Source organism: Petaurus breviceps, unplaced genomic scaffold, assembly GCF_028583685.1.
Source record: "Petaurus breviceps papuanus isolate PSGF00001 unplaced genomic scaffold, PetGlider_PUasm1.0 37, whole genome shotgun sequence".
In the NCBI taxonomy this organism is placed as follows: Eukaryota; Metazoa; Chordata; class Mammalia; order Diprotodontia; family Petauridae; genus Petaurus; species Petaurus breviceps.
Window position 1 is genome coordinate 74,686,150 of NW_027186296.1, and position 23,155 is coordinate 74,709,304.

At 36.8% G+C, this 23,155-nt stretch overlaps 1 protein-coding gene and 1 long non-coding RNA gene across 3 annotated transcripts in view; both read right to left on the reverse strand.

Annotated features, from left to right (window-relative positions):
* PDE8A (phosphodiesterase 8A) overlaps positions 1–23,155 on the reverse strand; it is a 266,963-nt gene that overhangs the window by 146,062 nt on the left and 97,746 nt on the right. The gene's annotated exons all lie outside the window — the stretch shown is intronic.
* Positions 590–21,519, reverse strand: LOC138169350 (uncharacterized). The gene is made up of 3 exons (XR_011170328.1): positions 20,947–21,519; positions 6,004–6,108; positions 590–3,526 (listed from the first exon to the last, which is right to left on the reverse strand). It is a non-coding gene; the product is annotated as an uncharacterized lncRNA (long non-coding RNA).

A 23,155-nucleotide genomic window follows, 5' to 3' on the forward strand; every position in this document is an offset into this window, starting at 1 on the left:
TGGCTAGCAAGTGTGTGGGGTTCAAACATATATCATTTCTATGTATAATACCATACAATAAAACTTATGGGTTGATAGTTGTCTGGGGGGGACTAAGAACTTAGGTGAAGTGCCCAGGGTCACACAGTCAGGGACAGGATTTCAAAGAGAGTCTTTCTGACTCCAGAGTCAGAAATAGACACCTATCCACTAAACCAAATTATAACATTCCTCCATTACTTACAATTCAGTTAATTCTTCCAGAGGCAGTCTTTTTCTCACAGGTCCACACACCCACTCTCTTTAACCCTCTTCTTCTTTCCCCTCTCTATTCCATTTCTTTGGCCCAATAACCTTAGGAAAATCTTCCCTCTTCCCCAGCCCATTCTACTTATGGGCCACAAGTGACTATACCCATACCTGACACGTAAATTACTGAGACACACCAGCATCAAGGAAAAGGAAAGATGCAAGTTCTGATCAGCAATTAAACACAGTATGCACAATAAATACTTGAAAGATTACTTGGAAGAGGAAAAGGATTCATATGAACCAACATTTTATTTTTGTTGTGGCAAAGAACCAGAAACTTAAGGGGATGTCCATCATGAATGGGGAATGACTGAACAAGCTATGGTGCATGAATGTAATGGAATACCATCATTCTGAAAGAAAAGATAAAACTGGGTGATTTCTGAGAAACTTTGGATGACTTACACAGATTGAGTCAGAGTAAAGTAGAACCAGGAGATAACCTATGTAATAAGAACATTGCAAAGACAAACAATTCTGAAACATTTTAAAAATACAATCAGTATAGTGGTCAACCATGATTAGAATGTACTTATATTGAAACATGCTACCCACCTCCTGATAGAGAAGAAATAGACTCAGGGAACACAATGAGATATATTCTGGGGGTATGGCCAATGCAGGAATTTGTGTTTCTTGCCTATACATTTTTGTTAGGAGGATTTTTTTTTCACCTTTATGGGGAGAAGGAGGTGGAAGTGAGAAAAGAATAATTTTGTTAAATAAAATGTAAAAGTAAGTTTTTAAAAAAGAAAAATTACTGCTGGATTTGGAATTCAAGAACTTGTATTGGGGTGGCTAGGTGGCACAGGGGGTAGAGCACTGGCCCTGGAGTCAGGAGGATCTGAGTTCAAATCCAGCCTCAGACACTTAACACTTACTAGCCTTGTGACCTTGGGCAAGTCACTTAACTCCAATTGCTTTGCCCTCCCCCCCTCCAAAAAAAACCCCAACCTTGTATTAAAATCCTGGCTCTACCTCCTACAACCTGTGTAATCTTGGACATGTAACTTAAATGCTCTGGATCTCCTTTCTTACTCTATAAAATAAGGGGACTGAAATAGGCAATATAGATTAGGGGTTATTAATCTGGGGTTCATGAACATTTTAACAAATATTTTAATTGCTGCATTTCCATGTAGTCCTACAGATTTTATTTAATGCATTTAAAAGCATTATTCTGAGAAGGGGCCTATAGATGTCATCATGTTTCCAAAGGGATCCATGACACAATACAGTTTAAGAGCTCCCAATCTACATTCTAGAAGATTCCTTTGAGCTCTAAGTCCTAAGTTTCTATGGGTTATAACAGAATTGTTTTTTGTAATAAAAATTGTGTTATCAACTACTGAAACCTTTAAAAATACCCCAATGTAACCTCAGTGTATTCAAAACAACTTCCATCTTCCATATACTTTTAATTAAAGCTGCTTTTTCTTAAGCATTAGCATCCAAAAAGAAGGGAAAGGAAATATATTTAAATTATTTTTTCCTGTGGTTTATTTTATCTTTTGTTTAATTATTGGTATTACAACAGTATTCTCTAATTTTCATTGCAAATATATAGTGATTCAACTACATTATGTATTCTCCTACTTTCTTTGGTTTAGCCTGGGAATCTAGAAACTACTAGTTAACATCATTTCTATGGGAAAATTCATTTTATCCTCCAAACAACCTTCTCTTCCATGTAAAGATGTGTGTTTGGAAAATGGAAACTGCCTATTGGGGGAAGTTGTTCTGACTGTCAAAGATTAACAAAGAACTATATTAGACAGTAGAACTGTCACCCCAAAGGGCTTACACTGTTCATATTCCACATAGACTCACTAAGATGAACTGCAAGTTTAACTAGTCCCTAGTGAAATATCCAGAGAAAGGTGCTTTGTTAAAGAACCTTAATACAAATGTCCCAGAAGATGGAGGGACTCATCAGAGTTCACATACATCACAAAACTCCCCATATTCTCAAAATGTGTCCTCAATATAATTGATATCATTTCAGAGAAAATTTATTTTCAAAGTAAGCCAATGAATAGATTACATTCTGTTCTTGCTATCAGTTCTGTACAAAGTCAGAGTCCTAAAGAGGGACCAAGGTAAAAAAAATTAAAAATCAGTTGATTTCTACTCTATTTAAAATTAACTGAATAAAATTATACCCAGAATAAATGTTTACTCTTCCATTTAATCCTATACCTAGCTACTCGAACTAATCTTTTCCTGAAAAGTTGCTTACAAATCAGCTTTCAAAATATCTGTTTTGAAAATTCTCATTACATTTAACCCATGGGAACATACTCTGACTCTTGTACTCTAGGTAACTGCCCAAGGGGATTAGTAAGATTCTACCTCCCTAGCCATGCACCAAACTTCCATAGTGTGAGTACTAATATGTCTACGGGGAGGAGAGGAGAAAGTAGGAGAAAAGAAAGATTTATAAGGAGGAAAGTATGAAAAAAGATATATTTTTTCTACTTCCCCCACTAATTGCCTTCTTTCACCCTTCATTACCTGACCAAGGTGTAGTTAAGCTCTAATTTCTTTTTGTTTATTAAACAAAGAAAATTCATAGCTCATTACATTAATAGCTTGGTTCACAGGAAAAAGGTCCTTTTCAATAGCTAGGTCCCCTTTATGTACCAAATTATGTTTTTCATTTCTACCATGTTTTGCACAGAAATCTTTCTAAAATCTATTAAACATCTCTTTGCCTTCCATGCAGAGGATCAAAGGATTATTAACATAATTTCACCTTTTCTTGGTGACCAGAGTTACCACGATAAAAACTAGTTATTACAGGATAATAATTATAAAAGTACAATGCTTTCAGGGGTTACTCAGGTAGTAATGACTAGTAATAATAGCCAGCAACAATATAGCACTTTAAGGTTTACAAAGAGTTTACATATGTTATCCCATTTGATAAATATAGGGCTTTTTGTCCCTACAGTAACTGGCTCTACAGTTGTCGCTGTTGTTGTTGTTTTAATTTCTTGTGTCTGCTTTTGATGATCTTTTCCTTGCTGTCTTCTTTTCTTTCTTTTTCTCTTACCATCTTGCTTCCTGTCTTCCTTTTTCCTTTTTCTTCTTTTTCTTCATTTCTCTCCTTTCTCTTCTTTTCTCTTTCTCTTCTCTCTCCCTTCTTTCCTTCCTCTCTCTCCTTCCCTTCCTTTTTTCTTTCCTTCTTCCTTCCTTCTTTTCTCCCTTCCTTCCTCATGCTGCCTTTTCATCACTGCCAATAGACATAATAGCAGTAGTAGCAGGATCATCAATAAAGGTAACAGAGGTAGGGAAGCATGAGTGATAAAAATTGTGAACTCAAAATTTCTGATTGGGAAACTGAGATAACTGCCCTATTAATTATAATTACCCTATACCTTTTTTTTTTAAAAAATTGATTTTTTTTCTTATTTACATTTTAGAGTCATTTCTGGATAACACATCTCACCATTCACTCCCTTGGAATTGAACCCTTCCTTGTAACAAAGGAAAATGGTTAAGAAAAACAGCTGACTGTTTCTGACAATGTGTGTAGTCTTCCCATAGAGTCAATCCCCCAGCTCTCTGCCCAGAAGAGAGAGACATGTTTCCCTAGCTCTTCTTTGAGACCCAAAATAATTTTTTTTTTGCTTTTTGGAGGGCAATTGGGGTTAAGTAACCAAACTCATTTTTCAATTGCTTGGACTTCTGTTTCCTTTCATTGACATTGTTTTATCATTTATATTGTTTTTCTGATGATGTTTATTAACTCTGAATCAATTCACACAAACCTTCCAATGTTTCTCCAGAGTTTTCATGTTTGTCATTTCTTATGGCACTATCATATTCCATTACATTAATATGTCCCAGTATGTTCCTTCCCTAATCAATGGTTGTGTCTTTTGTTTTCGTTTTGCTACAACAAAGAATACTGTTATAAGTATTTGGGGATATACAAGATCTTTCTTTTTTTGACCATTTTGGGGTACATGCCCTCTAGTGGGATTACTGGCTCAAAGCATATGAACAATTTGGTCACTTTTCTCACATAATTCTCAATTGTTTTCCAGAACATCTGGACCAATTCACAGTTCCACTAATATGCCTATCCTCTTTCAGAAGACAAAGATGACAAGCTTAGTCATACTGGGTAAGGCCTTAGCCTAACTCTGGATTTAAGGAGATCACATGTTGCCTTCCTTTTCCCAAAGGAGAAGAGTTAAAGGTGAAAGGAAATTAATACAAAATGGAAGATAATCCATCTGGGATCTTTCCTTATAATCACAGGAGCTCATGTGTCCCAGAAAAAGAAAGATCAAATCAAAGACAGAACTAAGACACAGTCTCTTAAAATTCAATTCAATATAGATATTTTTGCAAGTTTCTATGGTGGCACAGTGGATAGAATGCTGGGCTTGGAGTCAGGAAGATTCATACTCCTGAGTTCAAATCTGACCTCAGAGACTTACTAGTTTTGTGATCCTGGGCAAGTCACTTAACCCTGTCTACCTCAATTTCCTCATCTATTAAAAAAACAAGCCGGAAAAAGGAAATGGCAAACCACTCCAGTATCTTTACCTAGAAAACCCCAAAGGGGATCATGATGAATTGGACAATACTGAAATGACTAAACAACAATGACATGGCCAAAAAAAATTGACCACCTGGTGAATCAACGTTAAGATGAGGAATCTCTCTGAACTTAGGTATGTTGGTTCCTGAACAGACACACAGTCCATTGACAACCTATACTCAAAGTTTCCCAGTTTGAGAAAACCTACCAAAGTGTGGGCTCCTCTGACACTACCTTCAAGAATACAAGGCCGCTTCTATGACACTATGAGCAATATGAGTAGGATTTTAGAAGGGAAATTGTAACAGAAATTAGAATGTTATACTTCATGACTTTGAGCCATAAGGCTGGTGGAAAGTCCCTGAAGAGCAAAGAAACACAAATCTTCCTTGCTAGGTTAGGTTTTGCAGGGGCAACACCATGGATCCAGGACCAGCTGAAGTAGCCAGCCAAACAAACAGTGGAAAAGCTGATAAAGGGTCAAAGGCAAAGGATAGGCCTGTCCAAGTTCCAGGAGTCCAAAAACAGAGAGACTGAATGCAAATACATTTTAGAAGTTTTCTTCATTTCCAATCTCTTTAATGCCTGTTTTCTGAGTATTCCATTTCTCTTTCAATTCCTTATCAACCACTAGCAGGCAACAAAGAGATTGTCAGGAAGGCAAATGTGATCTACTTAAGTGACATGAAAAACTTGGCTTGCAGAAAGCTGGAGGGACCGGGCAAGATCTGTTGCTGTACTCCTCTTTGCTCAAGCAATGTCTCAAGCTAGATAAACATCTGGCATGTTGACAGTCTATGGCAGAAACTCTTAATGTCTGTGTGGAGGGGGACCCCTTTGGTAGCCTAGTAAAGCTTATAGGTGCTTTCTTGGAATAAGGGTATATTAAAAAAATTCATAATATAAAATACATGGTATTACGATGGAAGCCAATTAAAACCAATTATATCAGAATACAATTATCAAAATATTTTTTAAAAAATCACACAACCCCTTGTTTATGGTCAATTGCAAATATAATATCCAATCTCTAAAATGAGGAAACTGAGAATTTTAAGGAGCAACTGGGGAAATCACATTCTAGCCCTCAACTTCCCCTATTCTTTTCCCAATCTTCCCTTCCATCCTGCTCACAAAAGAATGGCTAGCAGACTTACCAGAATGAGTAAGAAGATGATGCCTTGGATAGCAGGTCAGAGAGAGCCCAGCAAAGGAAACAGAGACTTTGTGACAGAAGGGAAGAGACAGAGCATGGAGATCAGCTACAGTGAGAAAAATCCGCATACAAAAACTCATGAATTAATTTTATATGTTTGTGAATTTGCCTGATACATAAACTTGTATGCTCACAAAGATATATATCTTTGTATGCTCACACCAGGTGATAATTATTGAAAACTTTACCAACAATGGGGATTTTATTTCCAAAGGGTCAGCAAAACTTCTAGATTTTATTAAAAAGTACTCCTAGTAAATACTAGAAAAGTACACACACACACACACATGTTCTAATTCTATATTTTATTTACCTGACTATTCAAGATTTTTATTAAGCATTTCTTAGCAGAGTTCATTTTGAGATTTTTTTTTTTAAAAATTAGAAATATTAGTTTTTCTGTAACTTTTACTTTTCATGACATCTCTGTCATTACTTAGATGCTACCTTTCTAGACGACTCAGGTATTGCCAGTAGTTCAAGTTTATAGGTGGAGAAGTCAAACAAATAAAGTAAGATACAATAAAGAGTTTTAAAGTTCTGCCAATACAGTTTCTTTTCTTAAAACAAAAGTAAATGAATTATCAGAGCTACTGTAGTTTCCAAATGTGGCTACCTCCAAAAGTAAAGTAAGAGAAGGAGTTGAAGTGCTTACATTTTTAGAAATTGACATCTCCCACAAACAAAACATCATGGATCCAAGGACCAGACTCCCAAATATTACTTTCATTACTAATGGGGAAAATGTTGAATTTGGTTCCTTTGGTTCTTAGAAACAAAAACAAGCAAGACCTGAGTAAATAATAGTGCTTCCAGCACACTTAAGTTGGGGTTCTTTTAAAAGTTATTGCTTCCCCTGACATCTGCTACCAGACTGTAACACACTGTACTTTCTTAGTTTTTCATTGACTGGATGGAGAAAACCCCAAGTACAAATTATCTGTGTATTCCTCTGAGCATAAAAACAGTCTCCCAAGGTTTCTCATTAGGAAAACTTACTGTCCCTGTTATGAGGGGATAGCATACAGCTAGGTTTGCAACTTAAAAAGTGTCTCTGTATGGTGGCTTCTGAAGTGGAAAAGCGAGCAATTGGTTTGCAGACTGTATTTCTTTAGAGCTTGCCTTTCTAATCCATTTCCTTTTGTGAATGGAGACTGAGCTATGAAAACAGTGAACTGCAAAGCTGGTGTCAGTTGTGAAGTAAGACAGAAACATCCTGTTCTTGCAACTAACCTCATAGACAATTAAAGGTTTTTGGTGGCTTTTTGTTGGGTTGGGGAGGGGAGGAGGTATCCTCTTTAATGTGAAATGAACTTTTTTTTTTCATAAAAACATCCCCCACACAAATAAAACCAAACCTCCAAATGATTGTGAAATCCCTGGGTCATGTGCATTGCACACAATAGCAAAAGGCTGAGACAGAGCTGCAAAGAAATTCCTATTTGAATGATATACTCAAGGAAATTTTCACAAATGCTTGGTGGAAGGGAATGGTATGGGTTGGTGCCTTTGAAATAACCCCCTTTCTGAGCTAAATAGATTATCCAGATTTAAAAACAAGTAACGTTTAAAGATTCAATGATGGAGGGTCAGTGCTAAATAGAATCAAGTAAGTGACATGTGACACTTCCTCTACAAGGAAGAAGATTGACCTAGACTAGGAGCCCCAGCACAGAGAACAGTGCTAGTGATAGCCAGCTTTGGCAACTATCCTTCTCAAACTCATCCTTCTTGGAATACTGCAGATAATGGGGCAAGTCGCAAGGTATAACACTGGTTTTGGTTTGGTTTGTTTTCATCGTGGGTGCTCACTAGGATAGCTGGAGCACTGAAGGGGTAAAAACAGATGCATTGTGGGACTCTTGGAAGAAATGGTAGTCCTTATTGCCTTCCCCAGCTTTATTTTAGCTGGGTGTGAATGGTACCCATTTCTACATTCTTTTTTAACTGTTAAAAAAAAACAACATGTATCTGATTGATCTTATGTTTCATAAACACACAAAGTAGACCCCCACCCCTTGTATGCATTTCCCTTTGTTTAAGGCAGAAGCTCTAGGAGTCATATAGAATCTTCCCAATTTCCAGTCCATTCCTAAATATTTTTTTCTCTCTAACTAGCAGCATATTGATGAACCATTCACACATTTCATAGCTAAATTTCTAAGCTGTGTTACTATGAATATATTAATCTGCCCCCATTAAACCATAAGCCTAACCTGATGCACCATGTAGCACTAGTACACATAGAAGTGTCACTTCATCTCTCTAGGGCTCAGTTTACTCTAGTGTAAAATGAAGTAGTTAAATGAGCTGACCTTTGACCCTTCTATCCCTAAATCTTAGATTCTATGGTTGTGCAAGCAATAAGAGACCTTGACAATAGTTTAGTTTAGGCCTAGGGATAAGAAGACTTTTATTCTGGGACAAACAAATCTATACTCAAGGTAAAAATCAGATCTCTTAATTCTTGGAACTCTTGATTCTGCCACAAACCACTGAAAATCACATTAAGTTGAAACTCTAATTGATCATTTGTCATTATTCAACTGGGATGTATAAGCTATATGAGTTTAGAATGGGGTAAGATTCCTATAAGTAGGTAGATAGGAAAAGTCTGGAGGTTGATAAGATTTGAGCTAGGTCTTGAAGGATGAGTAGAAGCTGAACATGTGGGAAAGGGCCAAATACATTCCAGGCAGTGAAAAAGTAGAAAAAGAAAAGTCAGAGAAGCTAATCACTTAAATTTGTCTCTCTTACTAGTTTCGAAGCAATCTTACCTCTTCATTAAGAGGCAGAAAGGTGTTGTAGATAGGAAGTGGCTAGAAGACCTAGGTTCAAGATGTACCTCAAATACATACTAGCTGTGTGACCCTGGTTAAGTCATTTAACTTCCTGTGCCTCTGTTTCCTCATCTGTAAAATAAGGGGGTTTGGCTTAATGTACTCTATGCTGCCTTTTCTAGATTTAAAACTATATAACATGTAGATGGGACTTTAATTTTGCTAGTAATTAGAAATATTTCAAAGTAACAAGATTGCATTGCTCTTCAAATCAATCCATAATGAAGATATACAGATTTTGACTCCACACTAATTTCAACTAATCTCCATCCTCAATGGATCCAAAATGGTGACCTTTTACAATATAATTATTTCCCACATAAAACAGGGACAAGCTAATGCACAGGGTCACTGAGGTTTGCTAACTAAACAGTGACAGTGAAAAAGAAGCTTATCAACCTCTCTCATACGAATACTACCCCTCCCTCCCCCAATCATAGTCCTAAACTACCTCTGAAAGTGAAATCTCTGCCTGTAAACAAATGATACCGTGTAACTGAGATTTAGTAACATCTCACAATCTAATACAGAGCAGAAAATCAAGAGGAAATGAAATAAAACAAAATGTGTCCTTGCCCTTTACTCACAGGAGAGCCATCTAGTTTCCTTACCCAGAACTGATTTGTTCTTATACTATGCATAATTCTAACAACTAGTTATATATAAGCAACTTTATATACATTGTATATACACACATATATGGATATATGTATGTGTGAGTATATATATATATACACATATATATATATATATACACACGCATATAGCTGCAAATTATAAGCAGAGAGGAGAGACTGTTAGTAGAAAGTCTGAAATTAGTAGGCGAAAGTGGCAGCTACAACAAAGACAGAAAAAACTACCAAAAGCAGATACAAGAACAAGGGCAAATATTCCTTTATACCTAGGTAGGATCCTGCAGGAGTACATGTAGAAAAGTGTTCATTTTTGTTATATGTTCATCATATTCTGCTTAAGAAGATAAGAAAATGCATAATACATATTTTAAGAATTCCCATTCAAAATCAGTGACATTTTATGATTAAAAGGATTAAATTCTTGGCCACCCAGAAAATGTAGTTATATAGATGGACTCATTCCTCGAAGATTTGGAATAGCTAGGGTTTTACCGTATAGAAAAAAGACTACCTGACCTGGATAGTAAAACTAAGCTGGTTGTTTTAAAGACGATTAGGGGAGTTGAAAAATTAGGCCAATGAGTGATAGCAGGGGATTGAAATGAACCTAAGAGATACAGGTGGGATGTGCCCTCATGACAAGGTGTAGAGGGGAGGATTCTAGGTGGGCCAGATGATTGCTTCCTGGTCTGGGCAATCTCTGCGCCCACAAGAAAGAGTCTGGACTTTGGTCCTGGGCAGTGAACAGGAACCTCTACAGGAAGCAATTGTGGCTGGGCCATCACAGAACAGTGATCATAACACAATTAAATCCATTTCCTGCCGGGAAAGGGAAGACCAAAGAAATCCATCACCCAGTTGTTTCACTTCAGAAAAGAGAACTGCTCTTTGAGGCAGGCATCACTCTAAAGCCAAAAGAAAGTCAATGACCCATAGGAAGTCTGGAGAGGGACTGAACATGCCTAATAGAAAGTTGTGGATAAATGTGCAATGATAGGGGACTTGGACTAGATTACCTCTCAGCGTCCATTCAAACTCTACAACCTATGGTCCAATGAGGTCTATTTTACACCATGAATAGCAAACCAATAAAACTTATTACCTCCAAAAGGCTGTACTGGCAAACTAAAAATGGAAGTAGCATCTAAACAAATGCAGATAAATTCATACCCACGACAGGATATTTCAGGAAACTGAATGTTTCAGGGATATCTTTGAGGGTTAGCATATTGCAATGAAAAGAACACTCAGGTCTTGGCATCAGAAGATCTGGCTTTGGGCTCCCATTCCACTGTTTACTACCTGTGATATGAGGCAGGTCATTGTACTTTGCTGGCCTTGGTTTCCTCATTTTTTAAATCAAGATAATAATATTTGGCACTAGCTGCATTAGAGAATGTTCTGAGGATCACATGAGATAATGTGTGTAATACACTCTGCAACCCCAAAGTTAAACTCTCAGTATCATGCAGCAGTGCCTTAAGGTAGGAGATCTTCCACCTGGAGGACTTGCTTTCAAAACATTTTATGATAAATGTTTTTTTTCAACATAATTGGTTTCCTATTTAATCCTATGTATTTTATTTTATGCATTTAAAAATATTATTCTTAGAAGGATCTGTAGGTTTGGTCCAAACTGGAAAAGAGGTCTATAATGCCCCAAAAGCTTAAGAGCCCTTGTTCTAAAGGCTATAAGTTGAAGATCAGCTGCCAAATGCATTAGTGGAGGGAATTTTCACAACTGTAGCTCCCTGTAAGATGAAATCACAGGTCCAACCTCCTCCCCAAAATTATTACTCCTCATTTTATTGGATATGGCAAGAAAGCAGCTAATAAGAGGAGACTAGGAAATAGGCAGCAACCTAGTTACCTGATTTGTTAGCAGGATCTCATTTTTGGTCATGGACTTAGTGTCTTTCAAAAAAAATACAGAAATTATTAATGATTAAAGTCTGATATACAAAATACATAGGAAATTGACACAATTATGAATACAAAGAGTTAGTTCTCAATAGATAAGGAGTTATTGACTTAGAGAATTTCAAACTGGAAAGGAACCTCAGAGGCCACTAGTCCAACCTATGGGGGAAAAAATCTTGTGGGCAACAAACATATCTGAAAAATGTTCATCCATTGTTTATGTGAAGGTTTTCCATGAGCTGAAAGCTCCTGCCTCCTGAGGGCCTCCAATCTACCTTTGGGTCTTTTTTTCATTATATCAAACAGTAGGTAGGAGTCAGATTAGTCAAATAATATCAAGTTTTCAAAAGAAAAATGGCAAATTATAAATAGATACATGAAATCATTCTCCAAAACACTAATAATAAGAGAAGTACAAATTAAAACAACTCAGAGGTATCACCTCATGCCATGAAAACTAGCAAGGATAACCAGAGATAGGAAGGAGCAGAGTTGGTGAAGCTATAAAGGGACAGGCACACTGATGCTCTGTTGGTCAAATTTTGAAGTAGTCTAGTCATTTTTAATATCAGTTTGGAATTATACAAGAAAAGTTACTAAACTGCCCATACTCTTTGACCAAGTGACCCCACTACTGGACACACAACACAAGAAAATCAAAGTTATAGAAAGAAAAGTCCAATAAATACCAAAGTAATCCTAGTAACACTCACTTGGTGTGAGCAAGAAACTGCAAAATAGATGCTCATCTTGGGGAATGGTTGAAAAAACCATAGTATATGAATGCATGGTAATATAATACAATAATAAATAATGAATATAAGGAATTCAGATTCATGGTAAGATTTGTATGAATGGATGAAGTGTAAAATAAGTGGAACTAAGAGAACTGCATACACAATGACTACATCAATGTAAAGTTGAACTCTGAGTAACTTAAAAACCAGTGAAGTTCCCAGAGAAAACACACAATGAAACAAATCTCCCCACTACAGAGCAGAAGCTTCTGCAGAATACTAAATGGAATGTTATATGCATTGTCAGACTGGGTCACTATATCAAACGGTTTGGCTTAATTGTTTTTCTTTGTCACAAGGAAGGATTCAATCTAAAAGAGAGAGGATTTTTAAATGATATAAAGACAAAAGGCATCAATAAAACTTTTAAAAACCTAAACAAATATTAAATAGTCTGGCTGATGACCACATGTTGGTTAATGGGCATAACAAGGAAAAAAATGAACAACTTCATAAATTATCAGTTCATACTTTAATTCCCAAAGAGAAACATTAGCTTAAGGAAAGGTTTTATGCCCCAATCAGAGGAATAAGCATTAAGAAAATTAAGTTTAGCTTCGAGGGAGAAATGCAGGACAAGTAAAATTCAAATATGCTTGTAACACCAAACACCAGTTTAATTTATTAAGAGACATGAATGCCCTCTAATCAAGGAATGATGCTAGAAAACAAGTCAGTAATTAGCACATTAGAGTGAAATTCAACAGAGGATATTTGGTGATTTTTGTTAACTCTTTTTTTCTAGTTGTCAAGATACAGAAATATTATAATTTTTAAAAAAGCTTTACTGTTGTCTTTTGCTTTTGCACCAGTCATTTCCCCTTAACCACCCAACCCCCACTAAATCCTTCCTTATAACAAAGAAAAACATTTAAGCACAGCCAAATGACATAATGACCTTGTTTGATGGTGTATATACCACATTTCATATCCGCCCACTACTCAACAGAAAAGAGGAAGGTGTGTTTCCTTGTCAATTCTCCAGGAACAAGATGGTTCCTTAGCATTAATCAGAATTTCACAGCTTTTTAATATTGTGGTCACTTACATTATTGTAATCATCATGCACAGTGTTCTCTTGGTTCTGCTTTTTTTCACTCCGCATCCCTTCATGCAAATCTTTCTTTGTTTCTCTGTTTTGTAGATTCTTACAGTGCAAAAATATTCCATTCATTCAAAACCACAATTTGCTCAACCATTCCCTAAACAATGGGCAACTATTTTGTTTCCAGTGGGTTTTTTTTTTTCCTACCACAAAGACTGCTGCTATGAATATTTAGTTATATATAGGACCTTTCTTTCTGTCACTGAGAGTGAGATAGATGGGTCAATGGGTATAAACAGCTTAAGGACTCTTCTCCCATAATTCCAAATTGATTTCCAAAAGAGTTGTACCAATTCATGCCTCCATCAACAATATATTAGTGTGCCTGTCTCCCCATAGCTCCCAATTCTATTTCCAGTTTCATCTTCTTTGCCAATTTATGTGTAGAGTGTTTTTATGTTTATTTCTCTTATTTGGGATTTAGACCAATTCCCATTTGGTTGTTGATCATTTGCATTTCTTCTGAATATTGTTCATATCCTTCACTCACTTATCTACTGGGATATGGTTCTTGTTCTGTAATAGTTGTACCAATTCTATACATATCTTGGATATCAGCCTTTTGTCAGATAGTCAACACAAAGATTTTTACACACACATGGCAATTACTCTACTCATCCTAGCTTGGTTTTATTCTAGTTGACCCTATATATAGGGTCTATACCAAAACTCTTCATTTTTATTTAATCAAAATTGTCTATTTTATCTTTTATGATCATCCATCCCTTAGTTGGTTAAGGATTCTTTCCCTAGCTGTAATTGTGAAAGGAATCATCTTTTATTCTCCTCTAACATTTTTATGATGTGATTCTTTTTTTAATTAGATCATTTATCCATTTGGTAACGTAAGATATTGGTAGAAATCTAATTTCTGCCAAACTGCCTTCTAGTTTTCCCATTAGTTCTTGTCAAATGGAGAGTTCTTTCCCAAATAGTTTGTGATCTTAGTTTGTCATACACTGGACTGCTGAGTTCAATTGCTTCTGAATCTTATCTACATAGTCTGTTCCAGTGAACAGCTTTTCTAATTTTTAATTTGTTGCAAATAATTTTAAAGATTACTAGTTTATAATATAGTTTGAGATCTTATAATATGAGGCCTACTGTATCCCTGCTTTATAGCTCATTATTTCCCTTGAGATTTTCAACCTTTTGTTGCTCCAAATGAATTTTATTATTTGTTCTTATTCTATAGAATACAATTTTGATTGATATATGGCCAAATGTGTGAATTAATTTAGGTAACATTGCCATTTTAAATTATATTGATGTGGCCTAATCATGATGAATAATCATGTTATTAAATCCACTTGTTAAATAAAATCCAGTTATTAAAGATTTATTATAAAAAAGTCCCTTATTTCTATAAAAATTACCTTAAAATTTAGGTAGCACTTCCATTTTAAATTATATTGATATGGGCTAATCATGATAAGGAATCTTTTTACTAAATCCACTTGTTGAATAAAATCCAGTTATTAAAGATTTATTATTAAAGGTTTCCCTTATTTCTATAAAAATTACCTTAAAATGGGGATCACAACCCACAGTTTAAGAAGCACTGAAGGGCTGCAAGTGGAGAAAGTTTAAGAAGCTCTGATCTTGGGGTGGCTAGGTGGCGCAGTGAGTAAAGCGCCAGTCCCAGAGTCAGGAGGTCCTGAGTTCGGTTCTGGCCTCAGACACTTAACACCCACACAAAAAAACTAGCCATGTAACCTTGGGCAAGTTACTTAACCCCAATTGCCCTCCAAAAGGTAAAAAAAAAAAAGAAGCTCTGATCTAGGGAATTTATAGTTATCTCAAATAAATTTTCTCTATTGTTTCCTTGTTTTCATTAGGGTTTTCACCTGCACTTATTTCATCAGTATATGGAAGCCCTGGAGAGGAACTTCCTTTACCAATGCAGAGTTGGCCTTGGAGTCTCAAGTCCTACTTCTGACACATACTGAGGTGTGACCATGGGCATCTCACTCTTTGCTACTACTGTAGAGAAATGCTGCTGATTTTTATGGATTTATTCTGTATCTTGCTACTTTTTTGAAGTTACTGACTTTCTCAATTCATTTCTCCAGATTGATTCCCCAGTTTATAATAACAGCCACAATAATATTAATAGCAGCTAGCATTTATGTGGTACTTCGAGATTTGCAAAGTACCTTGCATCTGTTATCTCGCTTGATCCTCACAATGATATTTATAAAGCTATTATTATCACCATTTAACAGATAAGAAAGCTAAGAAGAGAAACTTGTGAAGAATTGGAACTCAGGCCTTCCTGACTCCAAGCCCAGTGTTCAATATACGACATCACCAAAGTAAACTATCAGACTCTTTACAAATAGGGATTTTCTTTGTCTCTTTTTTGTCAATGTTGAAACCTTTGTATACAACTCACATTTCTAGAGTTACATTAAACAGCAATAGGGAAAGGGGGGTATCTTTGCTTTACCCAACCTTGTATGTATTGGAAAAGTTTCCAAGGTTTCTCCATTGCAGATAATACTAGCTTTGGGTTTTACATGTTTACTTTTGATCAGTTAACATGTAAACATTGCATGAATGTTTAGTATGCAATACTCTAGCACAGTGGTAACCAACTTTTCTGAGGCCCTTTCAAAAAAAATCTACAGAGTTCTTTTTGTGGTGGCAAAGAATTGGAAATTGAGGGGATGCCCATCAATTGGGGAATGGCTGAATAAGCTGTGGTATGTGAATGTAATGGAGTATAATATATACTACAAGAAATGAAGGACAGACTTCAGAAAAACCTGCAAAGACTTGCATGAACTGATGCTGAGTGAAGTGAGCAGAACCAGGAGAACATTGTAACAGCAACATTATGTGATAATTAACTATTAACTGACTTAGCTCTTAGCAATACAATGATCCAAAACAATTCAAAAGACTCATGATGGAAAATCTACATTAAGAGAAAGAACAATGGAGTCTGAATGCAAATGGAAGGATACTATTTTTACTTTTTTTGCTTTTTTGGTGGCTTTTCCTTTTTCACAATATAACTAATGTTGAAATATGTTTACATGATTGTACCTATATCAGATCATTTGCCATCACAGGGAGGGGAAGAAAGGAGGAAAAAAGTAGAACTCAAAATCTTACAAAAAACGAATGTTGAAAACTATCTCTACATGTAATTGGAAAAAATAAAATACTATTTTAAAAAAAATGCAGACCTGCATATGGGTAGTCTTATGCTATTACTACTCAGGAACTAGCAATCTATTACAAATTCAGTAGCACTGTTCAATGATAATTGTATTTTATTGATCACAGCAGTCACCGTGATCACAATTTAAAATAATATCACACTGGGGCAGCTAGGTGGCATGGTGAATAGAGCACTGGCCCTGGAATCGAATCAGGAGGACCCGAGTTCAAATCCAGCCTAAGACACTTAACACAAAACTAGCTGTGTGACCTTGGGGAAGTCAGTTAACCCCAATTGCCCTACCTTTCCCCCCTCTAAAAAGCAAAAAAAAAAAATTAAAAATTAAAATAATATTACACATATGTGTTAGCCATTATTGATTAAAGCTACAAAAGGTATGTTTGGCTATTTATTATATAGAGTCAGCCTGGATAGTTTTCTGGAGCTAAATAGAGACAAAAATGAAGATGGCATAAGGATTTAGGACTCCTTACAATAGCTCTTCCTAGCCCCAAGTGTCTGTGGTCCACAGGTTGGGAATCAATCTCTAGTGAATGATAGTAACTTTTCTCCACTGTCTAAAGTGGACCTAGGAGTAAGAGAAAAATCTAGTGACAAAATGTATACCCCTGCTACTTATTATCCACATGAGTGTCAGTAAAACATGGCTCCTCTCTAGAGTTCCCTTGTCTATCAAATGAAGGGGCTGAATTCTGATTTCCAAGCTTCTGTGATTCTATGATTCAAGAAGAACTGGAAGGAAGTTTGTTTGTTTTTTACTGTAATCTCTCCCTGTTCTGAAATCCTTGCAACTTCTCTTCACACAATTGATTTGGCAATTAATATTGTATGCCCTTGGAAGTCCTTTCCTACTATTATTTTAACCTATTCCTCTGTGGGGGATTTATGTAAAGACATGGATAAGAACCATACAAATCGCACAGAATGAGATTTGAAAGGATTGCCATCTGTCACCATGGGGTCATCAACATATTAATGCATTCATTAAGTTTCAGAGATAGAAAAATGTTAGCAGTCAAGAGAGACAACAGTTACACAATTTTCCCTTAGGAACAACATAGGGATCCAGACAGAAGGGTGGAAGCCTCTGGGTCATGATACTGCATAAAAAAAATTTAGGAAACTTTAAATCTAGTAACTTTGATGGCAAAAAGGAAGGAAAAGGTTTTAAGGAAGGCTGGAGACATAAACACACAGGGACATCTATGTTCTGGTCAATCTACCTTCTGGTCTCCTAGCTCCATGATTTTGATCATAACAATTTCCTACACTTGGGGTGTCTCTCTCCTCTCAATTTTCACTTGCTGAAATCATTGGGGCATGTTTTTTGGTAAAGAGAACACCCAGGTGAAGAAACTCCCTCTATCAATGCAGATTGGTCATCTCTCTGTAATTTATAGTTTTAGAGAGTCATCCTCTATGCTAAGAGACTAAGTGACTTGTACAGCATCCCACAGCTAGGAACTTGCCAGAGGTGTTCCCAGCTCCAAGGCGATGTCTCTATCACACCAGGTCTGAAACCATCACTGTAAACTTTCTTAGCTAGATAAGGCACTTAGTATAAACCCTTTTACAAGCTGAGGTTCAAGCAGGTGTCACCCCACACAATTCTTCAAGGACCAACTTATTTGTATACATGCCTTCTCTTCCCTATTAAATTATAAGACTCTTTGAGAGTAGGGACTATGTCTTACCTCTCTGCCTTAATCAAAACCTAGAATAGGCCTTGCACATGATAAGCACTCAGGAAATATTTGTTGAATTAAACCTAATTGACTTTGTTGCAGAAACACATTCAACTTAGCTTTTTCAGTCTCTTCTGCTGCAAGAACTCTCAGAACAGAGACTAGAAAAGCAAACTAAGCCTTCCCTGGGATTAGTTTGAAGTGCATAAGTGACTATGTGTATTTGAGTTTAGGAGATATTTAACAGATATAATAGATAAATAGTTCTGGAGTACTTTGACACCATGCAAGGGAAATCTGAGGTTGAGGTCAAATAATTGGCTATTAACTCTCCACCTCCATGAACTGAGGTTCATGGGCATTAACCCAAATCCATCTCATGATCTTCTGCTTTCATTCTTTTCATTCTTTTTTTTGGAAGTGGGAAGGTAGGGCAATTGGGGTTAAATGACTTGCCCAAGGTCACATGGCTAGTTTTTGGGTTAAGTAACTGAGGTTGGATTTGAACTCAGGTCCTCCTGACTCCAGGGCCAGTGTTCTTCTATTCACTACGCCAATTAGCCACCCCTGCTTCCATTCTTTTAAGATCACACCATTTCCTACACTTAGATTTCCCTCTCTCTCCCTCCCCACTTTTACTTGCTAAAATCAAAGGGCTAAGGACAGGAACTGAACTGTAATTTCATTAGCAGAGAACTCTAAGGTGAGGAAACTGTCCCCATTTCTGAAAAAGTAACTCCGTTTCTGAGAAAGGTACCAAATTATACTTGGGCATGTTTCTTTCCAATATTATACTACAACAATTGTCCATTCATCAGTTAAAACTTATTAAGTATGATTATTTTTATGAAGTTTGCTTTTTTAATAATAAAATGGCTAGGAACCCCCCCCCCCCACAAGTTTAGCTGTATTCATATTTAAATACGTCTGTAATGTATGCCTTACTGCCTGAGTCATGTGGTCATGGCATATTACCAAGGCCTAAGTTGCAAGCCCAGATTGTGCTGGAATGGACACAGTGGGAGAAGGGTACCAAAGAACAAGCAAAGAGAAAAGGTTGTGACCCAGCTGGCACCAAACGTGTTAAACAAACACCCGTCCTCCTCCCTCCCTTCCCCTCTAAGCTGACCCTGACCCACACCACATACCAATCACCACCCTGCTTTACCGGAGCTGCAAGACAGTTGGAGTCAGGAAGGGTGGAAGAAAAGGGTGGGCTTTATGGAGCCATCTCAGGGCCAGCTGGAAAGTTCTGATCCCCACTCTGGAACTGCAGAGCTCCCACCCCACTGGGTGCATGACCACTCTGCATGAAGAAATATTCTGTATCCCAAGTCACACTGGTTCAGCTTTTAAGAGAACATCTTAGCCAGAACTATTGAGATCCATGCTCTGCACTAGGAATAGTCACTGTAACCTTAGTTAAAAATCTCTGTCAGACAAATTAATTTGATTAACCCACTGAAAAAGTTATGCAATGCTGTCCTTTGAAAACACCTTTGCTTAAAACTTCTAATCAAATTCTTCCGCCTTGACTATTTACTTCTATTTTCAAGCTCTAGAAAGAATCTTAAATTTTTGTAGTGATATTCTAGTAATATTTATCTAATATGGATAATTATAAGAAAAAAAATTTTAAAGAACAATTCCCCCTTGAAAGAATTGTTATTAGATAGGTAGACAGATAGCTAGATAGTTACTTATCTATAGAAATTTAATCAATTCACTAGGGAGTAAACAAAGGAATATAGTAAAATATTTATATTTTATCTTTTCAAAAATTAGGTGTTGACTTTTCTCTAAACATACATTTCCTATGTTTCCAGTTTTGCATCCATTGTTCACTTTGCAGATGATTTCCAAATCTACATCTCTAGCCCTCGGTTCCTCATCATCAACTATCTATGTGATATTTTCTCCTGAATGCATCTCAAATTCACCATGTCTAAAACAGAATTTGTTATCTTTGCCCCAAACCTACTCCTAAAGTCCTTGTTTCTGTCCAGAGCACCACCCAGGAATCATCCACAGGTCTTCACTCTCCCTCACCCTTGCTCATACTAAGTCACTTGCACTTCCAAGAGATCTCTTGCATCCAATTCCATTCTTTCTAGTGACAATACAAACACCCTAGTACGATCCCTTATCCCCTCTTGATGGGATCATTGCAAAAGGTTTTCTCTATATCCAGGCTCCCTCCTCTACAGTCTAGCCGCCACACAACTAATAAATAAATGGGCATCCCTAAAGCACAAGTCTCATCATGTAACTCCACTGTTCAAAAAGCTTCGTAGGTCCCCATTACCCTCAAGATAAAATGCTAACTACTCTATTTGACATTTTAAAAACCCTTCACAATCTGGCTCCAGTCAATCTTTGCAATCTGATTATACATCACTCTTCTTTCCCACAGAAATGCTGACTATGATCTCAGCAATCTAGCTTACTCATTGTTCTGCACACGTGAAATTCCATCTCCTCCTTGTGTACCTTGGTATAAGTCATCCCCCATTCCCAGAATGGTTTCCCTCTTCAACTCTACTTCTTGAAATCTCTCCTTTAACTTTCAGGGATCAGATCAAATGCTACCATTTCATGATTTAAGCAATGACAAATTATTGTGCATCTATTTTGTATATCTTCTGAACTGAAATTATATGTGAACATCTACCTCATAGAACTTAAGCTTCTTGAGAACAGGAATTTTCTTACCTTTATATTTGTATAACCAGCATATGGTAAGAGCTTAATAAATGCTGACTTAAGGTTGATTGTTAGTGCAGAGAATTGTAGAATCTCATTTGTAGGAGACTGTGTTGTATCTAAATTGTAGACTTGAAAGGGATCTCAGAGGTTATCTACTCCAATCTTTTCCTTAATGTTATCCAAAAATGGGCATCCAGCTCTCCTTAAAGGCTTCTAGTAATGGGAAACTCACAGCCTCTCAAGGCAGCCTACTCCATTTTTGGAGAGCGCTAATTGTTTTTCCATTCGTCCTCCTGATAACCCTCAGCTGAACACATGCCAACCTCTTAATGCCCTTCCTAAAATGTTCTACCCGGAACTGAATATAATACTCCATATTGCAATCTGACCAGGGCAGAGGGCTACAGGACTGTAGAGTCCCTGTTCTGGACACCTGTTTCTTCTGGTAATGCAAACCTGCCTTCCAATTCATACACAAAAGACACAGTATTGGGAGGGGGAGTATGGGAATATGAACAGATTTCAAATGATGATGGTATGTCATGGTATGGTAATACCTCACCTATCTAAAACTCAGCTACTAGGCATCCTCACCTACCTCACCTACTAGACTTTCCCACTAACCACAAGTCCGTTTTCTTCTTTTCAGAGCTGTACAACAACAACTCAAGTCACTTTGATTTATTTGTTTGTTTACTCCATTTTTTAAAAATTTAGTTTTCTCCCTGCCAGGATTTCTAATGCCATGAACCTACCTCCTACTGCTAGGAAACATAAAGTAAGCAAAAAACAAAATGAAACAATAGCAAAAAAAAACAACAACAACAACAACATCTCAGAGCAACCAAAATAGATTCCAATGCCCAGGCACCAAAGTTTAAGCACTTTGCCCCTAAGAGAGTCCCTCAGAGACTCACAGTCTAATTACTCTTATTTCATGCATGTTTCTAACAAGTTTGGCTATTTGATTGCCATGGCTATAGTCAACTTGAACTTGATATTTAGAAGAGGGAAGAAGGATTGATATAGAGAAGATCATTAATAGCAGGGCAGAGTGACAGTTGATAAATAGACATCAAGGAGGAAACAGAAAAACTAAAGATCACACACACATATTTAAGAAGCATGGCAGTCTATGGTCATTATTGATCCCAAGGTATTATATTTACTGGGGGCTCAAAATACTGACTTTGAGACTTGCAGAAAAAGCTCAAATGTGCTCAGTATCCTCTCAAAATAAACAAGGAAAGAGTGGAATACATTTTGGTGATTTTCCATCAGAAGTGGTTAAAAATTTTAAACTGCATTGGTGTTTGAATGGGTAGACCATCAGCCCTCTAGCATAGTTCATTCCTCAAGGGATCTGGAGAGCCACAATCTTACTAGACTTTCCCACTAACCACAAGTCCGTTTTCTTCTTTTCAGGGCTGTACAACAACAATTCAAGTCACTTTGATTTATTTATTTGTTTGTTTACTCCATTTTTAAAAAATTTTGTTTTCTCCCTTCCAGGATTTCTGATGCCATGAACTCTTTGCATACTTGCTGACATGAGTAAATGTGACTGGCCGTGCAGCCAGTATTTGTCATAAATGACACCTCCACCATAGCCAAGGAGTTATGGAAAACATTAAGTGATAGACACAAGGCAAATTTGTGCTCTTAATTATCTTTCTCTAAAGAAATATTTGAAAGAGTTAGATTACAAAGAAACTGGCAAACAAGGTCAAACTTCTGATTATTGTCTAGTGAGGCTAACAGACATGAGAAGCATTAAAAAAAACAGCTTTAATCTGCACATTCCTTTTTTTTTTGGAGGGGGGGAAGGCAGGGCAATTGGGGTTAAATGACTTGCCCAATGTCACACAGCTAGGAAGTGTTAAGTGTCTGAAGCTGGATTTGAACTATTGTCCTCCTGACTCCAGGGCCAGTGCTCTATTCACTGTGCCACCTGGCTGCCCCCAGCCCCATTTTTTTTAAGAAAAGGAAGATTAATAGTTGAAAATCAAGTGAGTGAAAACAACAAGCATCTATTCAGCACCTCCTATATGTCAAGCATGGTGCTAAGCACTGGGGATACAAAGAAAGGCAGAAATAGTTAATTATACTCATTCTAATGGGAGAGTCAACATACCAGCAGATCTGTACATACAAACCTGTGGCTAACTGGAGCTGATATCAGAGGGAAGGCACCAGCATCAAGGAGGAGCTGATA